The sequence below is a fragment of the Thermobia domestica genome, chromosome 10 (assembly GCF_964235325.1).
Source record: "Thermobia domestica chromosome 10, izTheDome1.hap1.1, whole genome shotgun sequence".
NCBI lineage: Eukaryota > Metazoa > Arthropoda > Insecta > Zygentoma > Lepismatidae > Thermobia > Thermobia domestica.
Genome location: NC_137463.1, coordinates 30125053 through 30137028, shown reverse-complemented (window position 1 = coordinate 30137028; position 11976 = coordinate 30125053). Strand labels below are relative to the sequence as shown.

The following is an 11976-nucleotide window of genomic DNA, read 5'->3' as shown; positions in this document are numbered from 1 at the left end:
TGAAAACAAATGTTTTCCAAACACGAAGCTGGTAATCTTATTTTCATCTCTTTCATTTTCTCTCTCTATAAGTTGCGGGCTCCATTTCTCTTGTTTATAAATTGCTGGTTATTCAACGCATCCGGATTTGTGGAAGTTGACACACTTTCGATCGGTAAAGCTTTGAGTTTTATCTCACAGATGTCGCGTAAAGGCGCGAAACAAAACACCACGCCAACAACTTTTGTAAACTAACACCAGATGTCAGCAGAATCGTAGACACAAGTATCAGCTGGAAGCACGAGTGTTTGATGCGAGTGCGTATGGTTTGTTGTAGTGTTATGTGGTGTAATGTGATTTTGGGCTGTTCAGTTGTGGTTTTGTTGTGATTTGTGCTGATGAAGGTGAATTGAATTACATGGTGAAACGTGCAGAGAACCAAGGATATTACAGGAGTCCGCAGTGACACATGCAACGGTCGGATACAGGTTCAAAACATCAAAAGGTAAGTCCAAACCTCTGGGACAGACCTCCCAAGTGTGGTTTTTAGTAGCACACAGCCAAAACAAAACCGCTTTTCTTCCTGATAAAATTATTAGCAACGTCCACATTTATCGGAATAGGCCCATATTTAACATAAATTAGGTCAGATCGTGCTATACGTGTCCAAAACTTAATATTTTGTTATATATTTATTTATTGTTAATATAAACAAGGCAGTGACAAAAGTAAATATTTTGTTTATTATTTGCAAACGTTTGTCAAGTATGCGGTTATCGTTTTGTTTCTAGTAATCCGGAAACTACTATCACGTTAGGTAAAGCAAGCCTAATAAAAGGAACCAGTTTACATCAGAAATCTCGTGAGATCAGCTGGGGTCAGTGCAAAATTAATATTAGATCTAATGCGAGGAATGATTTTTTGTTAAAAAATTGGAACTTTTAAATGAAAAGTAATTGGGGGGGAGAACATGGGCACCCGAAGGGGGCAAGGTGGGGTCGCCCCCTTGGCTCACGAAAATGTATGAGTAATATTAGCAAAACCATGTATATTAAATACCAGACGTAAAATAGCAAACATGAGATACCCCCCTAAAAAATTTTCTTCGGGCGGCACTGGAAGAGGGGGAGCAAGAAAGTCTGCCACATCGTATGTCAAAGAGGTGTAGCCCTAGCTTTTAGCAAAGAAGTACTGAGGAAGACTAAAATCCGTCGGGATGGCCGACTTTGGGACTACAACCAGGGACCTCTTAGTTACGAAGAAAGGGCACTATAAGCATTGGTCTAACGACACAAACTTTTTATCGTATCGACTCAGAACGTCATTTTCTGCTTATGATTAATTTATTTAATTTTACGCAATACGATGATTCCCTGCAATGGCACCTTTTTCTGTACAACTTCAGAGGGGGAGGCGTTCAGGTAGCCGTATGTGTTCCGTTGTCAGGTATCCAGGCAAAGATAGGCCTAACTAGTTCCTGGAGGAGCAGAACAAAATAGGGGGAGGGGCATGGGTGTAGTAAGGAATTGCCTTCCTGGGGGCAGACCTTTTGGTCGGTATCGGACCTGTGGTATACTTCCATGGGGTGGCCATCTTATAGGTGGCATTTTTTATATTTTGTCAAAAAGCTGGGGGACTATGCCCTCCTATGACCCTATAGCTCCGCCCATGGGGAGGATCACCGCCCATGATTCCTAGTAGTATAATAAACTGAGCCAATCTATTAAACCGGAGTACTCTTACATTAAATAGATGCTCATGCCCTTCCAACTTATTTTTTAATAAATGTAGTATTGTCTCACTTAGTAAAGGCATAACAGATTGACCATCAAATTAGATTTATAAATATAGTGATCGAAACTTCAAATGGAAAACATACGATCCATTTGGGAAGTATTGTCCTAACTAAATAAAGCATATTTTTAGATAACGTATGGCAAGATAGCCCCCCCACTTTAGAAAATTGAAACAATGACTAGGTCATTCGTTTGTACTACGTTTGTACCGTTTGTACCGAAAATATTTTCGTTTGTACCATTTTCCTTACAGGGTTACTTGAGAGGTCGACTGGGGGGGCTATCTTGGCGCCAAGATAGCCCCCCCGTATCACAGCACAAAAAATTGGAATACACCATTCGAAAGCAAATCGTTTGTACCGTTTGTACCGAAAAAAGTTTTGTTTGTACCCTGATAGTTTTCGAGAAACAGGGGATGATATTTGGGGGGATATCTTGGCACCAAGATAGCCCCCCCGTATCACAGCACAAAAAATTGGAATACACAATTCGAAAGCAAATCGTTTGTACCGTTTGTACCGAAGAAAGTTTTGTTTGTACCCTGATAGTATTCGAGAAACAGGGGATGACATTTGGGGGGGCTATCTTGGCGCCAAGATAGCCTCTCCGTAACACAGCACAAAACTTTGGAATACACCATTCGAAAGCAAATCGTTTGTACCGTTTGTACCGAAAAAAGTTTTGTTTGTACCCTGATAGTTTTCGAGAAACAGGGGATGACATTTGGGGGGCTATCTTGGCGCCAAGACAGCCCCCCGTATCACAGCACAAAAAATTGAAATACACCATTCGAAAGCAAATCGTTTGTACCGTTTGTACCGAAAAAAGTTTTGTTTGTATCCTGATAGTTTTCGAGAAACAGGAGATGATATTTGGGGGGCTATCTTGGCGCCAAGATAGCACCCCGGTATCACAGTACAAAAATTTGGAATACACCATTCGAAAGCAAATCGTTTGTACCGTTTGTACCGAAAAAAGTTTTGTTTGTACCCTGATAGTTTTCGAGAAACAGGGGATGATATTTTGGGTGGGGGGCTATCTTGGCGCCAAGATAGCCCCCCCGTATCACAGCACAAAAAATTGGAATACACCATTCGAAAGCAAATCGTTTGTACCGTTTGTACCGAAAAAAAGTTTTATTTGTACCCAGACAGTTTTCGAGAAACAGGGGATGATATGTTGGAGCGGGAGGCTATCTTGGCGCCAAGATAGCCCCCCAGGTATCACAGCACAAAAAATTGAAATGCACCATTCGAAAGCTAATCGTTTGTACCGTTTGTACCGAAAAAAGTTTTGTTTGTACCCTGATACTTTTCGAAAAACAGGGGATGATATTTGGGGGGGCTATCTTGGCGCCAAGGTAGCCCCCCGGTATCACAGTACAAAACTTTGGAATACAGCATTCGAAAGCAAATCGTTTGTACCGTTTGTACCGAAAAAAGTTTTGTTTGTACCCTGATAGTTTTCGAGAAACAGGGGATGACATTTGGGGGGGCTATCTTGGCGCCAAGATAGCCCACCGGTATCACAGCACAAAAATTTGGAATACACCATTCGAAAGCAAATCGTTTGTACCGTTTGTACCGAAAAAAGTTTTGTTTGTACCCTGATAGTTTTCGAGAAACAAGGGATGACATTTGGGGGGCTATCTTGGCGCCAAGATAGCCCCCCCGTATCACAGCACAAAAATTTGAAATACACCATTTTAAAGCAAATCGTTTGTACCGTTTGTACCGAAGAAAGTTTTGTTTGTACCCTGATAGTTTTCGAGAAACAGGGGATGATATTTTGGGCGGGGGGCTATCTTGGCGCCAAGATAGCCCCCCCGTATCACAGCACAAAAAATTGGAATACACCATTCGAAATCAAATCGTTTGTACCGTTTGTACCGAAAAAAAGTTTTGTTTGTACCCAGACAGTTTTCGAGAAACAGGGGATGAAATTTGTGGGCTATCTTGTACGCAAGATAGGCCCCCTAATGTGTACTTTTTCCATGTCCATTAGTAAGTATTGTATGTTTATCCATTTGAATTGATGTGTATTTAGAATTCTGGTTGTGCCTAAAAAATAAAAAAAATGAATTTTTCAGTAATAACTCAACGTTAGAATTGAATCGGCGAGTGGGAAAACAGTGTGAGTCCAAAATAAACCATTTTGAAGTAAAGGCAAAAATAACACTAAAGATGGAGAACTACAAGTTGTAATGAAGAGCAGTGCAATTTGCAAGATCTTGCACGTTATAACAGAATGCTATAATGTCGACTGCACATTTGTGGCATTAACAAAAGAAAGTTATTTTTTCAAATATCTCAAAATGCGTTTTCTGAACTAGTAGTGATTTTCCACTCACCGATTCAATTAAATTTTCTCTATTTCTGCCCTTTTCCTTAAGTAAATACGTATTATTCAGCAATGGCCTATTCGCTTTTGTCTATTGTCCATGAAAGCGGCAAACTTCTCGAGCCGTTAATGTGACAGATATAAACAGCTAATTTTTTCAGTTGGTGTAAAGCTGAAACGTGAAAGGACGCAGTTAGGTGAGGAAACATTTCATCTTTTAGTTTTCTTTGTTTAAGATTATTTCTGTAAATCCAGTATCTTTCTGAATTTGTACACACTTTGTTGTTATTTTTACGGTATTTATTTGCGGAAAAGGGCACAAATAGAGAAAATTTAATTGAATCGTTGAGCGGAAAAATACTACTAGTCCACAAAACGCATTTTGAGATATTTGAAGAAAGAACTTTCGTTTGTTAATGCCACAAATGTACAATCGACATTATAGCATTCTGCTATAACGTGCGAGGTCTTCCAAATTGTACTGCTCTTCATTACAACTTGTAGTTCTACATCTTTCGTGTTATTTTCCCCTTTAACTCAAAATGGCTTATTTTGAACTCACACTGTTTTCATACTCGCCGATTCAATTTTAACGTTGCGTTATTCCCAACAAGTCCTTTTTTTTATTTGGATATGTACAACAAGAATTCTAAATACACATAAATTCACATGATTAGACACATAATACTTATTAATGAGCATGGAAAAAGTACATATTAGGGGGCCTATCTTGGCGCCAAGATAGCCCCCCCAAATATCATTCCCTGTTTCTCGAAAACTATCAGGGTACAAACCAAACTTTTTTCCGTACAAACGGTACAAACGATTTGCTTTCGAATGGTGTATTCCAATTTTTTGTGCTGTGATACGGGGGGGCTATCTTGGCGCCAAGATAGCCCCCCCCAAATATCATCCCCTGTTTCTCGAAAACTATCAGGGTACAAACAAAACTTTTTTCGGTACAAACGGTACAAACGATTTGTTTTCGAATGGTGTATTCCAATTTTTTGTGCTGTGATACGGGGGGGCTATCTTGGCGCCAAGATAGCCCCCCCAAATGTCATCCCCTGTTTCTCGAAAACTATCAGGGTACAAACAAAACTTTTTTCGGTACAAACGATTTGCTTTCGAATGGTGTATTCCAAATTTTTGTGCTGTGATACTGGGGGGGGGGTATCTTGGCGCCAAGATAGCCCCCCAAATATCATTCCCTGTTTCTCGAAAACTATCAGGGTACAAACAAAACTTTTTTCGGTATAAACGGTACAAACGATTAGCTTTCGAATGGTGTATTCCAATTTTTTGTCCTGTGATACGGGGGGGCTATCTTGGCGCCAAGATAGGCCCCGCCCAAAATATCATCCCCTGTTTCTCGAAAACTATCAGGGTACAAACAAAACTTTTTTCGGTACAAACGGTACAAACGATTTGCTTTCGAATTGTGTATTCCAATTTTTTGTGCTGTGATACGGGGGGGCTATCTTGGCGCCAAGATAGCCCCCCCAAATATCATCCCCTGTTTCTCGAAAAGTATCAGGGTACAAACAAAACTTTTTTCGGTACAAACGGTACAAACGATTTGCTTTCGAATGGTGTATTCCAATTTTTTGTGCTGTGATACGGGGGGGCTATCTTGGCGCCAAGATAGCCCCCCCAGTTGACCTCTCAAGTAACCCTATAAGGAAAATGGTACAAATAAAATATTTTCGGTACAAACGGTACAAACGTAGTACAAACGAATGACCTAGTCATTGTTTCAATTTTCTAAAGTGGGGGGGCTATCTTGCCATACGTTTTTAGATAATAAAGTCTGCAGTTCGTGTTTCTCTTGACTTGATGCATCCATTCAACTGTGATGTCTTGTATCTCTGTACCGACCTTGGATATCTCATTCTAAAATGCTCACGAATCTGTTAATGAACTCTCTAGGTGACTTTGTAATGTTATACTTGTTAGATCAATTAGAGCCTGTTGGTTATTGAGTGTTCATGTTATGTATTGGGCAGTGCAGGAGATGAAGTTATATGAACAGTTAGATAATAATAATAATAATAATAATGAAACTTTTTCGAAGTAAAATATACAAGATTTTTCTACGTAAGTAGAACAAAATTATTTATTGTTTGAGGATATTTTTGTACTTGTTTCATCACCCTTCAAGTAATGAACATTATGGCAGAGTGACCATTAACGAGGAAAGGTGTAGTAGCATATGGGGCGAAATACGTTATCAAGCTGGGAAGATTGATTTAAACTGGTAGATCAGTTAAGATCTATGTAAAGATTATAAAATAACAGAGGGAAACATGGATGCTCTGAGCCTCAAGTCGTCGTCCTGTTAATGTTATATAAGATTTTTTAAAATTATGTTTTATTTAATCGGACTTGGAGGATTTTCATTGTGTAACAATACATACAGTAGGCTATTTGAAGCAATGTGCGAAATCATAACAGTCGAAGTGAGGGACTTGCTAGAGAGATTTGAATGGTAAAAAGAATGCCCTTCGCAGTGGAATGCTTCGATATAAATAGTTCGCATATTTGAATATCTGTAATAAATTAAACTAGCTATGTGAGATTATGGAATACCGGTATGACTTCACCTTTCGCTTCTATATTGTTTACAAAGTTGCCAGATCATAATTAAGTAGTTGTTTTGTATATCTTCCCATAGCACTGTTCGTAGCTTTTCTTAAGAAAATTTTCCTTGACTGACACAATTTCCTTTTTCTTTTTAAATTTGCCCTAGTTTGTTGTGTCCAATACCTTTGGCAGAAGCAGGGGCGATCGGGGCGAATCCCCCCCCCCCAGAAGAGGAAACTTTCTTATTTTATATATATAAATAAAACCCATCCCAAAGTTTGGAGCCCTTAAAAGTAGCAATATGACAACTCACCGCCCCCCCCCAGAAGTCGGTCCTGGATCCGCCCCTGGGCAGAAGTTATGTGATAAGATTAATTTAGCTATATTAAAGGAAATGCTAACTACATTTGTTTTATTCCTGTCCTTTCTGCTTCCGTTTGTTTCACCTTTTACTTCGGGGCGTGGTGGCTCAGTAGTAGAGCGTTCACCTGTGGTGCATGGGGCTCTTGGTTCAATCCGAGTTCGCGCCAAGTGAGCTTTGTAGTGGACAAACACCGTGTGCGTGGGTTTTCCCCGTTTCCTTCCACTTTCTTCATTCCACCATTTTATTCAGTTCTTATCATCACCGTCTCCTTTAGCCTCGCCGGCATAATCGTAGGATGTAAAACTTAAAGATTTCGTTCCATTTTTCACATTTTCCTTCACTTTATATATATATATATATATATATATATATATATATATATATATATATATATATATATATATATATAGAGAGAGAGAGAGAGAGAGAGAGAGAGAGAAAAGATAGAAATATCCGCAGCTAACAATGAGTGCAGATTATGCTACTTTGAACACACACGAACTATTGCTGTTGAATAGGTTTATTTCAGAAGAACAAAGGAAAATTAATGTATTTATATTGGTCAGCCCAAGAATTTCACTGGAATTTTACGTTTTATCGAAAATTCCCGTTTTGCTAAATTTACTAAAAGGTGGTATACTTGCTATATATAGTTGTACGCAAAATTCAGTTACTCATAAGCTTTCAAAAGAGGTTTGGTGTTCACACCATCTTAAATGAAAACATTTTCCAGCTACTTCTGTTGCCAGAACTTGTAGTGTAGGATCTATTAGATCCCCAACAAAAATTTTAAAAATTATAAATAATAATAATTACAAAAAATGAAATAAAGTGATCTCAATTCAGAAACTATTGGAAATAATAGGAATAGTAGTCTTTTCTCTGACGTGACGTATAATAACTAGCATTAAGAAAATCGTAAATTTCTGTTTGATCCACATTTGTGAAACCATATTTTCAATTTTAAATTAGCATAAATAAACATTGGGCATCAAGATTACATACGAATTTAAGTATTGTATTAATCTGATACATGTGTATTTAAACATCGCATTGGTGTGCTTCGTCCCGAAGTTCATTTACCAAAGCCTGCCTTCTCCTTGCCAGTCAATGACTCTCGATTAAGACCCCAGTAATACTTCGTGCCTATGTAATTTTTATACCCAGAGACTGAATTTTTTTTTTTCTGGTCCAGGCGCCATTTCTTAAAGACCAGGTTTCCCAATAATATAAACCCAGTCACCTACGTAGTGATGCCCACGAAATGATAAATATCTTTCTAAATTCGAAACAAGACAAGCAATCGTTAACCTCTGGTACGTGGTATCCATAGTTCGATTTTATCCCGCGCCAAGCAGGGGCGGATCCCGGGGGGGCAATCGGGACGATCGCCCCCCCCCCCAGAAGAGGAAACTTTCTTATTTTATATATATATAAATAAAACCCATCTCAGAGTTTGAAGTTCTAAAAAGTAGCTCTAAGTAGCAGTATGACAACTCACGCCCCCCCCCAGAAGTCGGTCCTGGATCCGCCCTTGGCGCCAAGTGAGCTTTGTGGTGAACAAAGACTGTGTGTATGGATAGTCCTGTTTCTTGCCACTTCCTTCATTTCACCATTATCACCCATCTCATCATCACCGTCTCCCTTAGCTTCGGTGTATTTGTGGGACGTTAAACTGAAAAGAGACTAGAAACATGACAATTCTCGTCTCGTTTTCGAGACGAGACGAGACATTTTATGACTCTCGTGGGCATCAACAGTTCAACCAAATCTTATATCTCAAATATTATTCTAGTGTTACGTGATTCATAGTATAAAATCTTTAAACTGATAACGTGATTATATGAACAAAATGAGGAATATTTATCAACGTCTAAATGTACGCAATAAATATACTCCAATACAAATATGGTTTAAATGTTATATCACAACCTTGGTGAACCTCGTCTGACCCGATGGGATTCTGATAACGTCTAAATGAAATAAGGAAAAAAACCAGGTTGTAAATTTTGTACAGTCAGCGTCAAAAGTTATTTTCCGTTTGATGAAATAAATTTTGTAAATAACTTCAGAATTGAAGGACAGTTTTCAGTAAATTAAAAAAAAATATAATTTTCTGTGCATTCCACCGTTATTCACAAAATAAATTTTCCCAAATGGAAAGATTTTTTGTCGCTTACTGTACATACAGGGTGGCCCAAAAGTAGGTATTCAGTCTCGTACTGATCAGCTCACTGTATTTCATATCATTTCTTATTGTTATCCATCAAGTAGACTTAGTTTCTTTATTATTTGTCCTTAAAGTCGTTTTACTTATACCTTCAGCTCGGAATAGCAGAAGCAAATAAACTCATAAAGTAGAACGTTATACTTGATCAATGCAGGAGTGAATATCTAATTTTGGGCCACCCTATATATTTACAAAACGGGACTAGACGAGAGAGAATTCTTGGATAATCGATACGAGTCGAGATCTGAAAACTTTTTGCCTCGTCTAGTCTCGTTTCATAGACAACACTACGTAAGGTTTTGACTTTAAATTATGTACAATTACTGGTACAAAAAAAAAAAAAAAAAAAGTACAATTTGAACAGGAACATTGATTCTCAAATTTCATCCTTCGCTTATACGTGGTTCCGTATTTGACTCGTTATTTGAACGCGTGTCTTTCCTCTCAAATTACATGCTAAAATAATTCGTCATTTGAGATTGTTTCAGGTTTTGTATTTTGAGTAGTTTATGCCGCACGTTTCATCGTTAACCTCGAAACATTTTTTTGTTTGTTTTTGTAATTCTAAAACAAAAACGCAAACCTAGAATAAAGTTATCCATCAGGCAATACTCGTATTTCCAATGCTATTCAACGTAAATGAAATGTATTTGGAATTCAAGATCAAAATGAAAACTTTGAACTTCATGATAAATTTATTATTTATTATGGTCTGTTTCTAATATATCCAAGAACAAGGAAAAAGAAAGAATTACTGGACGTGAAAAAGAGAATATTATGGAGGGGGGGGGGAAACTGGGTCCCCCATTCGTACCAGTCGCCAATGCCACCTGGGACCTTTCCGAACCCTGTTTATACATACAATATTTACTCAAGAATAATTCGTTTTAATGTAATAAATAGCCCTCCCTTGCTAGTTTAGTGGCTAGCATGGGTGACTCAATAGTTTGGTGCATGTGGTCCCGTGCTAGATACCCGGTGGAACACAAACTATTTAATTTCACTGTCATTAATCATTCGTCTTCTTTAACATAATAGGTATAACCGTGGAATATTAAAAAGAAAAAAAAAGTGTATGTAATAGGTGAGGATGAATGTTAGTACTTTATTTGTTGAGGTCTTAAAGCAGCTCATGTGGTATTGATTTTAAAAACGTATTGACTCCCTGTGAAAAAAGGAAACGTATTATGCAGGATGTACACATAGCGTTTCAGAGTTTCTAGATATCACATGTCAGATTCTTATCATATGACTGAGAAATTTCTCAAGTGGTCCGGTTTTGCTTTTCGCGTTGCTTTCAAATAGTAAAGACGTATTATCAATCCGAGAGGAAATGGTCGTAAAAGAAGGAAGGAGAAATATTATAATAATAACAATAACATTGACGATAATATAATTTGGGAAATCCCTCGTGGCTAAGAAGTTAGCATGCGCATCTTTGACTTGCCAGACCTGGGATCGATTTCCAGCGGGAGCTCATGTGGTTCGGATCCATGTTCAGCTATAGGTCCACGTCTCATATAGCCTCGCTAAAATTAAAACAGCAACAAGTATAATTTGGATAAAGAATAGCGTGTTTTGTGGTTCTTTAGTAAAGTTTTTTTTTTTAAAAAAAAAAAGGACTCAACAAATGTTTATTGGTGTTAAAAGTCACATCTCAGCACTGTAGCTATATGAGACGGGATCTACGGGCACCAATTCCGGGGACCGAGAGATTTACTTAAACTCAGAGCCTTAGGTCCCCTATTTGTATCAAAATTATGATTGAATTTTCGTAGAGGATATCTGACAACATGAATGCCCTCCCCCAAAATGTACCGACGCTACTGCATGTCCCCACAAGTGTTTTGGGGGGCATTGCCCCCCAGACGAGCTCAAAATAATACGTCTACAATATAATAAGTAAAATAGTACCAGCAGTGCCCTCCGGAATACTAGGGGTGCCCCCCGGAACATTGTTTCTGATCCCTTCTTGAACCTGAACCTGGGGTCACACAACGAAACATGTCGTCTCAGTAATGGAACACTTTCCTCTGATACGAGGCTTCCTTGGTTCGATCCCAGTGATTGTAAGTTTGATGGGGAGCATCGTGCTTCTGATATTTCTCGGGGTTCTCCCACATTCGCATTCTACCAATTCTTTCGTTATCACTCATAGGGTTGTCCGCGACAGAAGACAGTATTTTCGCGACGAGACAGAGCTCTGCCAATAGAAATAAATACATTTTCACGACACCATTTCGAGACGAGATAACCTGAACTTTTGACTCGTAGTCAATTCTAATTGCTAATAAATCGCTTTCATCAATCATCCATCTTCTAAAGGTCATAACCGTAGACGTTAAATTAAAAGAGCTTATTTAATTTAATTTCTCAATGTAAAAGCGAAATGTAGGTATCGAGAAGAATTGAGAAACGAAGGAGCTGTATAATGAAGAACGTAACAGAAAACATGGTTGATCTGAAATATACAAGTTTATGAATGATGTAAAGACCCGTATTTGCTACACCAAGATTTTTAAAGAGAGTAGCTGAAGGCTTTGTGCATAGAAGCACCTCAGTTTCCTGCATGATAGGGTTAATATTATCATCGTTTTGTGAAGAGAAGGTACATGAAAGATGATGATTCCAACTAATAAACAATATTAAAAGGAAATGGATTGTACACTACTACAAAACACATG

At 38.3% G+C, this 11976-nt stretch overlaps 1 protein-coding gene across 1 annotated transcript in view; it reads left to right on the top strand.

Moving 5' to 3' along the window:
- Positions 1–250: 250 nt before the first annotated feature.
- Positions 251–11976, top strand: part of Mgat4a (alpha-1,3-mannosyl-glycoprotein 4-beta-N-acetylglucosaminyltransferase a) — a 726029-nt gene continuing 714303 nt past the window's right edge. The window contains exon 1 of the mRNA XM_081727920.1: positions 251–484. The gene's annotated coding sequence lies outside the window, so the exon portion shown is untranslated. The remainder of the gene's footprint in view (positions 485–11976) is intronic.